Here is a 13,828-nt window from a genome sequence, read left to right as displayed (position 1 = left end):
ACAGGGCTCCTCTTCCTCCTCCTTCATGCCCTCGTTTTTCTGTCTAGTACGAGATTGTTTTCCCTCTCGACAATGCCAGTGTGCTGTCTTTCACCCTTTTTCAATAGTTACTGATGTGTGACATCTTTAATATAATACAACTATTCTGTTTAGTGTGTTGATTAGGGTTTGTTATTGTTCTGGAATAATGTCTGTGGTCACACCACACTTCTTTTAAATCTAACACTCAAACTTAATTAACTGTCATGCAAGTTGGAAGCATTAGAGGTTCAGTATTTCTTAAATTTTTACATGCAGATCAAATTTACTGGATTTTCTGTTTACTTTGATCCAATGTGGCATGTGACAAATCATTGATAGATGTAATTGCATAATGTTTAGTTATTATATGATGTATATAATCCATAATATTAATCTTTATTTTGAAACGTTCATTTTAACAAAACTTCATATCTTACAATGATTGAGATAATTTTTTTACTAGTTATTTGTATGTGTGATGTTCTTATAAAAAAATAGGAGAAAAAAATTAAATTTTTTTATTGACAAAGTGGAGATAATATGTTGTGTATTCTATAATATAGAAGTAAATATATTTATATGCTTAGAGGAAATTTTAAGACAAATATTCTAATCAATTATACCAATACAAATGAGGGTAGAATAGAAAGGTTATAAATAAATATAAATGTTTATTATTTATTTTATTATAGTTTTATCTCTTTAAATTTTGGTTTATCTCTAAATTATTTCTAAGAATAGCAAAAGGGAATAGTATGAATATTATGTATGTTTTGGGGAAAAAATAGAACTAATTCTTTCTCTTTGGTGTAGATACAAAATGGGTATTTGCGGAAATAATAAGCAAATAATAGAAAATATAATAATGACACTGAGAATTTTTAACGTGAGAAAACCTTCTCAACTTGATAAATAAAAACCTACGGAACCTGGTCCAAAAAATGTCTTCACTATGAAAGTAAGATTACAATATTTGTTTCTCTTACTCTGTAAGGATAACACTCAATTTCATTCAACAAGGATGGAATACAAAGTCTCTTTAGCCTCTCACTAGGATTTCTAATCTCACTATGGTGGATATCTATTCTCTTATTTCTTAATCTCACCCAAGAAGAATGAAATACAAAGTCTCTCTAGCATCTCATTAGAATTTCTAATCTCACACTATGGTGGATATCTATTATCTTATTTCTCTCTATGTTGCTCTTCTCTCTTGCTTGCCTTTCTTTTCCTCACAAGTTCCCTTTATATAGAGAATGAGAGGAAAACTTCTTCATAAAGAGATAATGGATAATTAATGCTTATCACATTTTCAAGATACCTTGAAAATACTATCTTCAACTTTCAAGAAGGAGAGATATAATTCTAAGACTTTGAAATGGCCATCATTGAATACACTCAATGGATAAATTGCCAATATTCATTGGTCATGGTCTCCCACTAAATTAAGGAGGGATTCCTAACAATGTAAGATTATATTTATAAGGGAATAGTAAGGTGAAAATCAAATTTAATTGATCAAATTATTAACCTTTGTTGTCTACTAAGCTTTGTTCTCCATACACACACTCAAGTGGTGACTTGAAGCTTAAGCGAGAGAAACTTAGATAATTCTCACATGTAGAATAGATGGTGCTCAAGTTGCAACATGGTCACTCAAAGCATCAAGGATTGACAATGATACATTTGATTTTGGAATATATGAAACTATTGAACTACATGTTAACACTCAAGAGATAACATGGTCGTTCAAGTGTTGGTGAAGTGATGTATTTAATGCTTCTGAACCTATTGTGTATGATACAACAAATGCATCACTCAAGCATTATAAGAGTGCTCAAGTGTTACAAGGACCCTCAAACATTACTAGGATGTTCAAGTGTTACAAGGATGCTCAAACAATGGACGTTCAAGAGTAGAAAAAACATTTGAGTGAGATTTCTCAAACGAGAAAATCTTTCTTATATATGTTTCCTTCATGGATGTGACTCTTTTTAGTGTGTTGCTCCTTGGGAGTGTGTTTCCTTTATAGATGTGTGATGAGAATACCTTGAATGTTATTGTGGTCCCAAAGTTCGAAACTCATTGAAAAAAGGAAATATTATATTTTTCATTAATGATCTAATCATATATGTAAAACTTCATATAGTACGTGTATTGTTGTTTTCTATAACAAATGCAAGTAATCATCCTGATATAAAAAATTGATATTTAATTTTTTTCAATATTGTTTTTTATGATTCAGGTATTAATATCTGGTGAAAGATGTTTAATACGAGTCTTTTGCAAGGTGTTGAGTGTGAAAAATTACATTATTTCATTAAGATGTAGTTAAAGATTAATATATTTTCGTTGAAATTGATTCAATTGTAATTAGTTATGTGTTTTATGTTGATAATGTGATGATATTATATATATATATATATATATTGTCTCATAAATAAATTTTTTTTATCTTTTTATATTAATAGTTTTTAAATTATTTATAGCAAATTTTAAATATAATTTATGTATTTGAAGATATTTTGTATTTTATGGATTTTTTTATTATATAATTTAAATATGTTAATTTATTATAACTTTTAATTATATAAAAAATATTTATATTGTGAGATGTACAAACTAAATACTAGTTATTTATTACAAAAACAGCTTATTATATTAAAATATGTATTCTTTGTTTGTTTTTTTTTTAATTTGTTAAGTAATGGAAGGTATAATTTGAAATTATTAAAAGATGGCCAATCATATGTCATGCATTCAATTAATTTAATAGTTTTTTTTTGCTAAGATTTGGTGATGTAGTATACAACTTTGAGAAGAAACTGATATATCTCTTATTCCAAAAACTTAATTGTATCCAAAAGGAAAAGATAAAAAAAAGGCATGAACTTATTCACTTAGAAAGAACAAGTTAATCTAATAGAGGGTATGGAGATTGGTATTTTGTCGATCTTATATGTGCATACTAAATATGATCATCTCTTTTATTTTGAGTCATTATTTATTTATTAATTATTCGAGAGATCTGATAAACAAACCCTTATATTAATATTGAAGTAAAAGATATGATTATAAAAGTATCTAAATAATGTACCAAAAGGTATTTAGAGAATCTAAAGGAAATAAGGAATAGAAGAAAGTGATTGAAGAAGAGAAGTGAGTGAGTTAGATAGAGGAGTAATTAAATGTGTCAAAGTGAAGTGACTAGGAAGCACAAAAAAACATGGTTGATGTGATTACAAGACATCAAGTTACAACACAAGAGAAAGGACCCACCAATGGTGTGTTGTTACTTATTGGTGTCATAGGAGAAGGTGGAGGGAAGCATAGGGACATGGTGATATCAATGAGCCTCTAGGGATGTGCCTTCTTTGAGTTTTCACCATTTCTTTTTATACAATACGTATGTAATGCCAATATTTATTAGGGTAAATATGCTTTCATTATTTAAATATATTCATGTTTTGTTTCTATATGTACTTTCAAATGTATTGCCTTTTCAAATGTATTTTTTTAACTAATTTAAAACGAAAAAAATTATGGAAGTCTACGAGAATCAATAAAAATAAGAAAATACATGAACCAAAAGTTGAGTAAATTTTTTCAAAGATTTCAAATTTAGAATGAATATATTTTACTATTAAAATAATATAATATTGTGATGAAATCAATTCATTATTAAATATCGAGAGATAATTTGCACATACATACTGACGAAAAATACGTTTTGGCAAGTGTAATTGTCTCCAATTTCCAAGTCTCAAATTACCAGACAAAAACGATATTCATTCAAATGGGTGTTCTACCCTATGTTCGTCATGTGGGGAAAATCAAATACAAGTTGGTGTCACTGTGTCTAGCTGCAATTGGACAACAACAATTGAAGTAACTTTCCCTAGTTCATACATCCTACACCGGGGTTCCTCTTCAAAATAATCAAATTGCACACGTCTCATCCCTATAGATGGGAAATGCTCATATATCCAACCTTGCAACAATGTTGCACAACCAACTAGTTGCTTAGTCTTTGCGTAGCTACAATCTCCTAGTTGCTCATACATGTGGGTTAACGTAGCTGTCGGCTAAGCATATCCCCCAATCAACCTTAGATCGATAAAAAAAACACAAGATATATCACACTCGCCGAAGTAGCACTCTTGTTGGCGAAGATAGTGCAACAAGGTGAAGTAAATAAGCCCTGACAACTACAATCCACTGGCTCCTTGAGCATGCGTCCTCGTAAACATCTCTCAACCAACTCAAACGAACATGAGCTCCTCCACAGTGCCATGTCTCTTCAGATGCAACTCCATGGTCAACACATAGGGATTCTACCAATAAATCATTCGTCGCATCTGAATTTAAGGTTTGGTCTATGTAAAATTGGTCAACAATAGGCAGATGCAACAAATTTGACACATCATCAAGAGTGATGGTCATCCCCCCATTAGGTAAAAGAAATGTGTTTGTCTCTGCATGCCACCTCTCTATAAATGGACAAAGCAATCCTCAGTCTAAATTCTCATAACTTGGATGAACTAGACCATCTAAGCCAAACATGTCTACTGGAGCCTATATGCGCTCATGAGGTGCTCCTAACTTATTTATCTTTCTCCCATGAGAAACGACATTCATCTCACCACCTCCTTCTTTACTATGGCATTTAAAGGTGCGGCAATGGTACTAAAGTCTTTCACAAACCGCCTATAAAAACTAGCAAGTCCATGAAAGCTTCGTACCTCATTAACATCCTTCTTTACTATGGCATGAAGACCAAGTAGAGGAGGCGCCTGAGGCCCAAGCCCCAAGCCCAAGTGGGGGCCCAAGCCCAACCCATGAGCTCAACATCCTTCATGCCTCAAAGGATTACTAGGAGCAAGGCCAAGGTTTTGGAAGATGAGCATCATTGGATGTCTCTTTTTGTAATTTCTTTTAAGTAGTTTTTAGTAGAACATAAAAGGAAGGTGTAGATATAGATATAAGGGGTGCTAATGTACAAAAATAAGTCACACCTTTCATGTGACATAAAAATAAGGTGTATGTGTAGTTTAGGAGGTGCCAAAGAAAGAAATCAAGTCACACATCCCTTGTGACTTGTTAGGCGCCGAATTTGAATAGCTTTGTTTTTGAATTTTTTTCTCTTCTTTTGCAGCCCTCTAAACACTATAAATAGAGGTTCTTGGCTCTTGTAAAATTATATTGAATTTGAAGTAAAGAAACTATACACATTTTGTGTTAGAATTGTGAGAATTGCTTTCTCCCAGCTTAGTCTTATCTTGTGAGTGTTTAGGAAGCTCTCAAGTGGCGACATCTTGCACTTATCTTGGATCAATCACCATCCAAGTGGCGTGTTCTTCCCTACCATGGCTTCAACCACATAAGTTCCTTCTTGCTTCATCTCCATTTCCATTTCCGCACCTTAATTCTTCATTCTATTCGGTTATGTTGTCTTGTTCTTCAACTCTGTCGATTGTTCTTTTTCTTCTTGTGTTTCCTTTTCAATTCTGCACTTAATTCTCCTTTTCATTCAGGAATTGTGTTTAAATCCTTGGGTTCCTTTTCGATTTACATTTGTGTTGTTCTTGTGAATCGGTTTGTGGAATGGCACTCGTGTTTATGAGTTTGGTTCATCACTTGGAAGACTTTAAGCTCCATTGATGTTTCCTTAAGTTTCTCCACTTAATCGAATTGTTTCCTTTTCTTTTACAACTCCTAATTGTCATCAATCATTGCATATACTTGTGTTTTTCCTTGGACCTTTGGAAATGAACCTTCACATCTACTTAACACTTGTTAAGTTAGTGTCCAGTGAGAATTTTCCTTAGGTGACTCACCTGAAATTGCTTAAGAATCTTGATCATAATTCTTAAAAAGTGTCACAATATTAATGAATATAAAGTTAACTCACATCACATGTCTACTAGAGCCTCTATGCGCTCATGAGGTGCTCCTAACTTATTTATTTTTCTCCCATGAGAAACGACCTTCAGCTCACCACAATCCTACAATAATCAACATATACCATCAATAAATTCATACATATATAAGACACTCAATTAATGTTCATTATTTACCAAACCATCCTGTTTGGCGACATGATCTTCATAATTAATCAGTAATGACTTATCCACTAGGATCACCACATGTTTTTCAACTTCTTCTTGTTTGGCCATCCTGTTTAGCAAACCATCCTATTTGGCCACATGATCTTCAACTTCTTCTTGTTCAATATAATTTTCAAAGTCCTCATTTGCAACTGAAGTACTAGGATCACCACAGTTTCTTCTCACAGATGCAGTTGGTCGCACACGGTCCACATTAGAAGATTCTTCTTCTCTAGTCCTCGCCATGTTCTTAATCATAAAATGTTATCTAATCAAAAACAAAAAAGCGCACATACACTGACTTCTAGATTTCCACATCCGAACCATCCAAACCATTGCCTTCTGGATTTCTCATCTGGATCCTATACATATATCTATATCCGGAAGCAATAAATTCAACAATAACCTTCCAAACATAACCATCCGGAACAACTCCGTATATACACGCCCATAGTACAAAACACACTTTCAAATATACGTATCTAGAAGTCACTAAATTTATGAAATTTTACCCAAGTTCTACATTGGGTATCCTTCTCCATGCCTTCTTCGGTGCACACTACTTCTCCTCTGTCGACGACACCTCCTTCTCGCTATGTCGCCACTCTCTACCGCCGCAGCCGTGCCTCAAGGAACACTGGTTGTGTGTGTATGGAAATGGATCCGGAAGAATGAATGTAGTGTGGTAGTGTTGGGTGTTGGGTGCAACTTAAATCTAACCTATCTTTTACTTCATTGAGGGTAAATAAGTCATTTTACATTAAGTTGTTGGGTGCCAATCTTAAATGATATGGTGCAGGGAGAATCTGCCTTAATACAAAGGAATGAGCCTGAATTTAGGTCTTACTTTTATCTACCAGCCCAATTACAAAATGTAATTATATATAAAACATTTCAACACATTTTCCTTAACTTAAAAAAAAATCATTAAAAATATAAGAAAAATTCAAATCCAACTAATCATTTATGAAAACAGAAAATAAATAATACCTATAGAAAATTTTTTGGCCAAAACAACAAATAAACACCAATTTAGCAAAAAAAATATAAATTAAAGTAATTTACAAAAGAACCACAATGACAAGAAAAGGTAAAAATATTACTAATTAAATTATATGAAACACTTAAAAATTACAATAAAGCTATACATTTCAATACAAAGTAAGTCATATCACTCTTTTAAGGAGGTAATTATGACGTCTTTAAGTTCTTATTTTGTTTATATAAGTTAGACACAAAATTCTCCATCTCTTCATATTCATCTGATATGATGACATTTAAAGAACTTGTAGAGGAAAAATGTTTAAAATTTTTACTAGCTAATCCTTGTCCATAAACATCTTTTTTTGTGCGCTTTCCTCTAACAATATTGTAAATGATGTCATTATTAGATGAACAATTAAACACATTTTTTTTATGTGTCTTTAATGAGTCTATGCCAACAATGAGTTTTCTATAATCATCCTAACAAAAATAAAAGTGAGATTTAGTGATAAATCATGCATAATTAATACATCAAGTACACATTCTAAATTCTCAATAATTAAAAAAAAAAAAATCATTCATCACTTAGGATAAGAGGTTGTGATTTAAAACATGAATTGGTATAAAAACCATCTAACTTATAACAATTATCCAAGCATTAGAGGATACTCATGCATCAATCTTAACAATCTTATGTTTCTTTTCAAAAATATCCCAACAAGTTAGAGTGATATCTTTGTTTTATTTCTAACCAGAAATAATAAGGTTAGTTGTTTTTGTAATTGGAAGAAAAAAGAACAATAAATTGCATTATATATGAATCTCTTAAAATGCTCTAATGCATAGATTAATCCTCTTCTATGCAAGGAACCATGCATAGAACCATCAGAAAAATCTATGTTATTGACATTAGTCTTATTAATCCTAGTTACTCCAATTTTATTGATATCTCTATGTTTTTTCTAAGAAAAAAATAATAAGGTTAGTTGTTTTTGTAATTGGAACAAAAAATAACAATAAATTGCATTACACGTGAATCTCTTAAAATGCTCTAATGCATAAATTAATCATCTTCTATGCAAGGAACCATCAAAAGAATTTATATTATTGACGTTAGTCTTATCAATCCTAGTTGCTCCAATTTTATTCTAAATGTTGTCTCATTGCAACAAGAATTCAAACCCCAAATCAACACCACATCAAACCTCATACATAGCATTTAAGAAAGCCTTAAAAGGCTTTTTTTGCATTGTGTACATGTATTTTCTCTACATTACAATATTCAACATTGTTAACATATAAACAACATTGTTACATGATCATCTTAGAAAAAAGGTTATAAAAATATTATTATATCGAAAATTCTTCAAGCCACATTATGCCATATATGAGTTTGAGTTTTTCACCTCTTCGTAAGTCTCCCAACATTCTTCAAAATTTCCTTTTATTATTCAGGGAAGATCACGTGTGGGCTTAAAAGGGAGCTTAAACTTGTCAAATAAGATAAACTAAACAAGTTTAAAATAAATATGATAATTGATTTAGTAATTCAAATGTTAAGGTTATTTACATGTTTTGTGGACTTGGATGAATTGATTTACGTCCATAACAAATGCTACCATTATGTCTACCCCTTCCTCTTTCTCTACTAACACTTCTCCCTCTAATTGACGTATTATTCTTTACCATCTAAATATTGATGCAAATCATTTTTTTTATGAGAGTCGAGATCAATGTATATAAAGAAAACACCATTTCAATCGTAATAAAAATCAAAACATGTTATTAATATATGCAATAACATAAAAATAAAGGTATACCACAACTACTTCCAAAAACATATATTAAATGTACAACTTAGTTTAAATCATAATTTTTCTATTGTTCTCAAAATAGTCACAATTATCTTCTTGTCTGTAATATTCATCTTCATGTTTTATTTCATCAATGGGAGATAAGTATGTGTCATCCTCTTCTTATTTTTATTTGTCTTTTCTTTTCTCTTCTTCCAAATTTATGGATATTTTTGTTTGATTACAATAGTCTCAAAAGAATTTTGGTGGAAATCATCATTTACAACAATGATGGGTCTTTTATGTGTATAATTATCTTTTTTGTATGTAACTTTGAGTTTATCACTTGTACTGGATTATATTTTACTATGTGCATTGGCCTTTAGGGAAAAAACGAAATATAGATTTTCTCTATTTGTTGAGTGAATCCAAAAATATCTTAATTGTGATATTCATACTTTTTTTACTTTCAACATTGTCATATTCACTTGTACTTGTGACATTAGAACTAATGTCAAATCACTCAAGTTTAAATAAAATTGTTTAGAGCTTATGGTTTAGGGTTTTTATAATGTACTCACATTCTCGCCCCTATCGGGTAACATATATACTCATAACGTGCCCATACCTACTCCTTTATTTTTTTAAATATTAATTAAATATATTTTCTACATATAAAAACCACATCAAAGAAAATATGATATTATCAATGATTCCATATCAAAATGATGCACATTGTAAGGGTTTACACAATTGAACACTTGAAATTGAGATATTCTCATGTGAAAAATTAAACAATAAATAAAAATATTAAAAAGGAATAACAAAAGTCAAATGTGTGCTCTAAAAAATTATTTGTTTTAACGAAATTGAGGTTTGTGTTTCCTCATATGCAATACATCATTTGAACGAAATCGCATAAAGGAAAAAATATGTGTAACCAAGGTTGTAATAAGATGGAAAATACCTTAGGGATTTCAGTAGAGTTTCTAAATATTGAATAAGTCGAACAAAAATGAGAGAGAAAATAAAAAATTGTGTGACAAAAGAACGAAATAAGGGCTTTTCAAATGAAATGCAATTGAAGACAAGAGAGAACAATGAAGATAAGTTTGTCAGGTTACTTAGTAAACTATGAATATTTTAAAACAAGGATGGGTATGAGGACAAAGACGAGTATACGAACAGGTATGAGAATGAGGACGAACATATATGTACATCCTCATCCTCATACCCAATTCAAAAAATTAAGTGTTACTCATACTTATATTCATACTCGATCAATGCAAGGATTCCCCATCAAAATCGGGACTGGTTTGAAAATTACTTGTGGGATAGGTTTATTTTCCATCCCTATTCTATGGTAATCAACTTGATATGCATCATATTCATAAACAAGGTAATTTGTTGTTCTTGTTCCTTCATTTTTTAGTTTGTTGTATCCTTTAATAATAGAGTTAAGCCATTTAGGAACAATTATAATATGATTGCATGTCAAAATTCTTAAAATCAGATCATTACAAACATTTTATTAACTCTTTTGTTAAACAAAATAGATGTAATTAATGTAAAAAAATAATAGTCATCGCACTCGCATCTAATATTGTTTTGTCCATGTCAATTTCTAATTCTAATAAGAAAGTTGAATACATATTGTACGTATAAAGTCGGTCATCATACCAAATGAATGACACACAAATAATAATGTATGATATAACTAGTTTCAACTTGAAATACTTACTAGAGTTTGAAAGGATATACAAATATGCAATATTTTTGTACGTTTCATTCAATGTAAAAGTGATGCATTTTTCAAAGATACAACCTGGATAATTGAAAATTGATATTGGAGGATTGGACGAAAATTTTTTACTTGCATCGTTGTTTTGAGGAACTCATGTCCTCCTTGATGGAATCTAAGAAGGATAATAATATGAAGCAAATGTTAATATTTCTTCAAGTAAACTAATGTGACAAATTGAGTCTCATAGGAGCTTTGTTTGTAACATTTTGCTTTATTGTACAAATAAACTTAAGTCCCAAAAAATACAATCAAATGTATACCAACTTTATCACTTGGTTAAACATTACTATACATATTAGATATCATAGTTAAATCTTTCTTTAAGTTCTTGAAACTGGAGTGGAAATATCTACCCTTCCTTGAACCTTCAAGTTAGGTTCACACCAAGTGGTATCAACATTCTTCTCAAAAAAAAGACTATTCGTCACTTGTCATGCCTCGAATTTGGAAGGTTATTATAAAGATAAAGCGAAAAAAGTCTCAACCGATGTTTCTTTATTCTCAATGTTCCAATAGTTCCAATAAGAACTCCAACTTAAAAAAATATATATTATAAAACTAATATTTCTTTCCACTAAGGATATTCTTACCATTTAAATTTGAGTATACATTAAAATTATGTTAAAGAACCACAATAGTTAATTAGCTGAGGGGTTAAGGTTGTATATAAAGGCTCATGCAATTAAAACTCCATTAAAATACTACAAATATATGAAAATTGTAAGATATGCATTATTCATTTTAATGCACATTTATTACCTCACCACTAGTTTATCTAACTTAAGTGTTAGAACATCTTCTAGAAGACACACCATGTTGGTCTAATATTAAAATCCAGAACCCTAAAGGAGATAACACTCCACATAAAAGAGGACACTTTAGTTCAAAGGAAGAGAACAGTCATGGTCCTCTGAAGGTCACTATGTCCTTATAAGAATAACACCCACGTCCTCTCTAATCTTAAAATAGACATTCACTACCCTTATGTTTTTGGTAAAATAACATCATATTTTCTATAGTTTTTAAATAGACATTCATCTTATTTAAGTTTTTAATAAATGATATTCACCTCTTTGTATTTTTAATAAAGCGACATTCGTTTCCCTTCTTTTATTTAAAATTATCATATTAATTAAAATTAAATAAAACTATTAAATTAAAAAATTAAAGTTTTAAAATATAAAAATTAAAATAAAATAAGGGGCTGATAAAAAGAAAAGAAAAAAGGGAGATTGGGACGAAAAGACATGGAGTTAGGGGCTAGAGCTCCTGAATTTTTTCAATTTAAATCTGTATATAATATTAACACTACAAATAATTTATATTTTGAAATTAAAGAATAATAATTTTTATAATACATATTTATATTAAAATAGTTTATATTTTTAAATTAAATACTAATTCTTTTTTAAGAAAATCATATTTAGTATTATTATGAAGAGATTAATACTCTTTTGTTTTTTTTATATAAATGCACTAGTTTCCTTTTTATATTTTCTTTTGTAGAAATAATAATTATTTTTCCTTTTAAAATAAAATAGTTGAATATTATTTATTTTTTAAATTTATTGTAGTCTTTCCCTTGTACTATATAATTTTATTATAAATTTTTTTTATTTAAACATTATTTACTAATTTTTTGTCAATATCGTAAATTTAATTTCAAGACTTGTAGTTTTAGGTTTGAGACTATAATAAATATTCTCTTATCTATCCCTTCTTAGTGCACTCTTTATATTTTTCTATTTTTATTTAAATATTATGGATTCAAACCTACGAATGTATAGACCTTAAAAGAAGAAACAATTAACGTTTTTAATTATTTATCTTCTAAAATTTGCTTTTATAACATAAAAATCAATTTAAAATATATTAAATGGTTCTTAACTATCATCTAAAGAATAACATATTATTTTAATTTAATAAACTTTAACATTAATAAACATTTTCTTAAAGATTTAGGATTAACATAAACAATTTTTTTTATTAAATTTGTACGAATATTTTATGTAACATATGAAATTAGTAGGGGTGATCCTGCCTCATCTTGGCACCCTCGCATTTGATCTACCAAAAACGAATCACGACAAATTACTTTGAATAAAACTTACGGATTAATAAAGTATGTCGTAATTTTCTAATCTCAAATTAAGTATTTTATTTTAGAAAAATAAATTTTACAATAATAAAAATTTTAAAAAAATAATGTGCACAGTAAGATGGAACGAAGCGAATCAACCTACACGAATTACATATTATGTAAAACGGGTCTATATGGATTGACAGACTTAAATGTTCAACTCACTTTACACAGTTTTGCATTATCCTATCTACCAACTAATTTAACTCATCTTGTATTATATATCATTCATATAAATTAGTAATTAATAGATTTAATTACTTTATTGGTACATTTAGGGTCAATATTCAATTTAGTATTGTGGTTTTTTTAAAAAATCAATTTAGTCCCTATGTTTTTTAAAAAGTATCCAAATTGGTTCTTTTCGTTAAATCTCACTTACGACATCAAGTACTGCTTATGTGGCAGAGACAAGTTGTTCTGTGAGTGTGAGGTGTCAAGTGACATGGATTGAGATATTAATTTAGTGAAAAATTAATTGGGATTTAGGGTTTTCTGAATTGCAATTAGGGGGAGAAAGAACAACCTTGTCCAAAAGTGACGAAATTGGCTTCGCCCTCACAGGTAGCAACACTATTCACCATCGACGGATGGTTGTTGGAAAAAGTTGTCGGTGGTGTTAAAGTTCCACGACAGGGTGGGTGAGCGACAATGAAGTGTAGCTGAGAGATGAGAGCATTAGTTTGTTTATGAGCTGATATGTCCAGAATTTCAGAAATTTCCAATAAGCAAAGAAATTGCAATAAATCGAAACAATCAGCACGTTTTTAAGAAAATAGAGGAAACCTAACTGGAATGAAAAACAAAATTAAGAACTTAAAAAAGACATAATAGAAGTGATGTTTGAGAACTGGTATAGGTCTATTACACAAATATGAACTCAAAACTAAAAAGAAAAAGCACCAAAGGATCAAGAAAGCAAACACATAAAACTATACTCAAAACAAAATCAAGAAACAAAAATTATCAACAAAATGAC

This window comes from Phaseolus vulgaris, chromosome 10 (assembly GCF_000499845.2).
Source record: "Phaseolus vulgaris cultivar G19833 chromosome 10, P. vulgaris v2.0, whole genome shotgun sequence".
In the NCBI taxonomy this organism is placed as follows: Eukaryota; Viridiplantae; Streptophyta; class Magnoliopsida; order Fabales; family Fabaceae; genus Phaseolus; species Phaseolus vulgaris.
Note: the sequence above shows the minus strand (reverse complement) of the source record.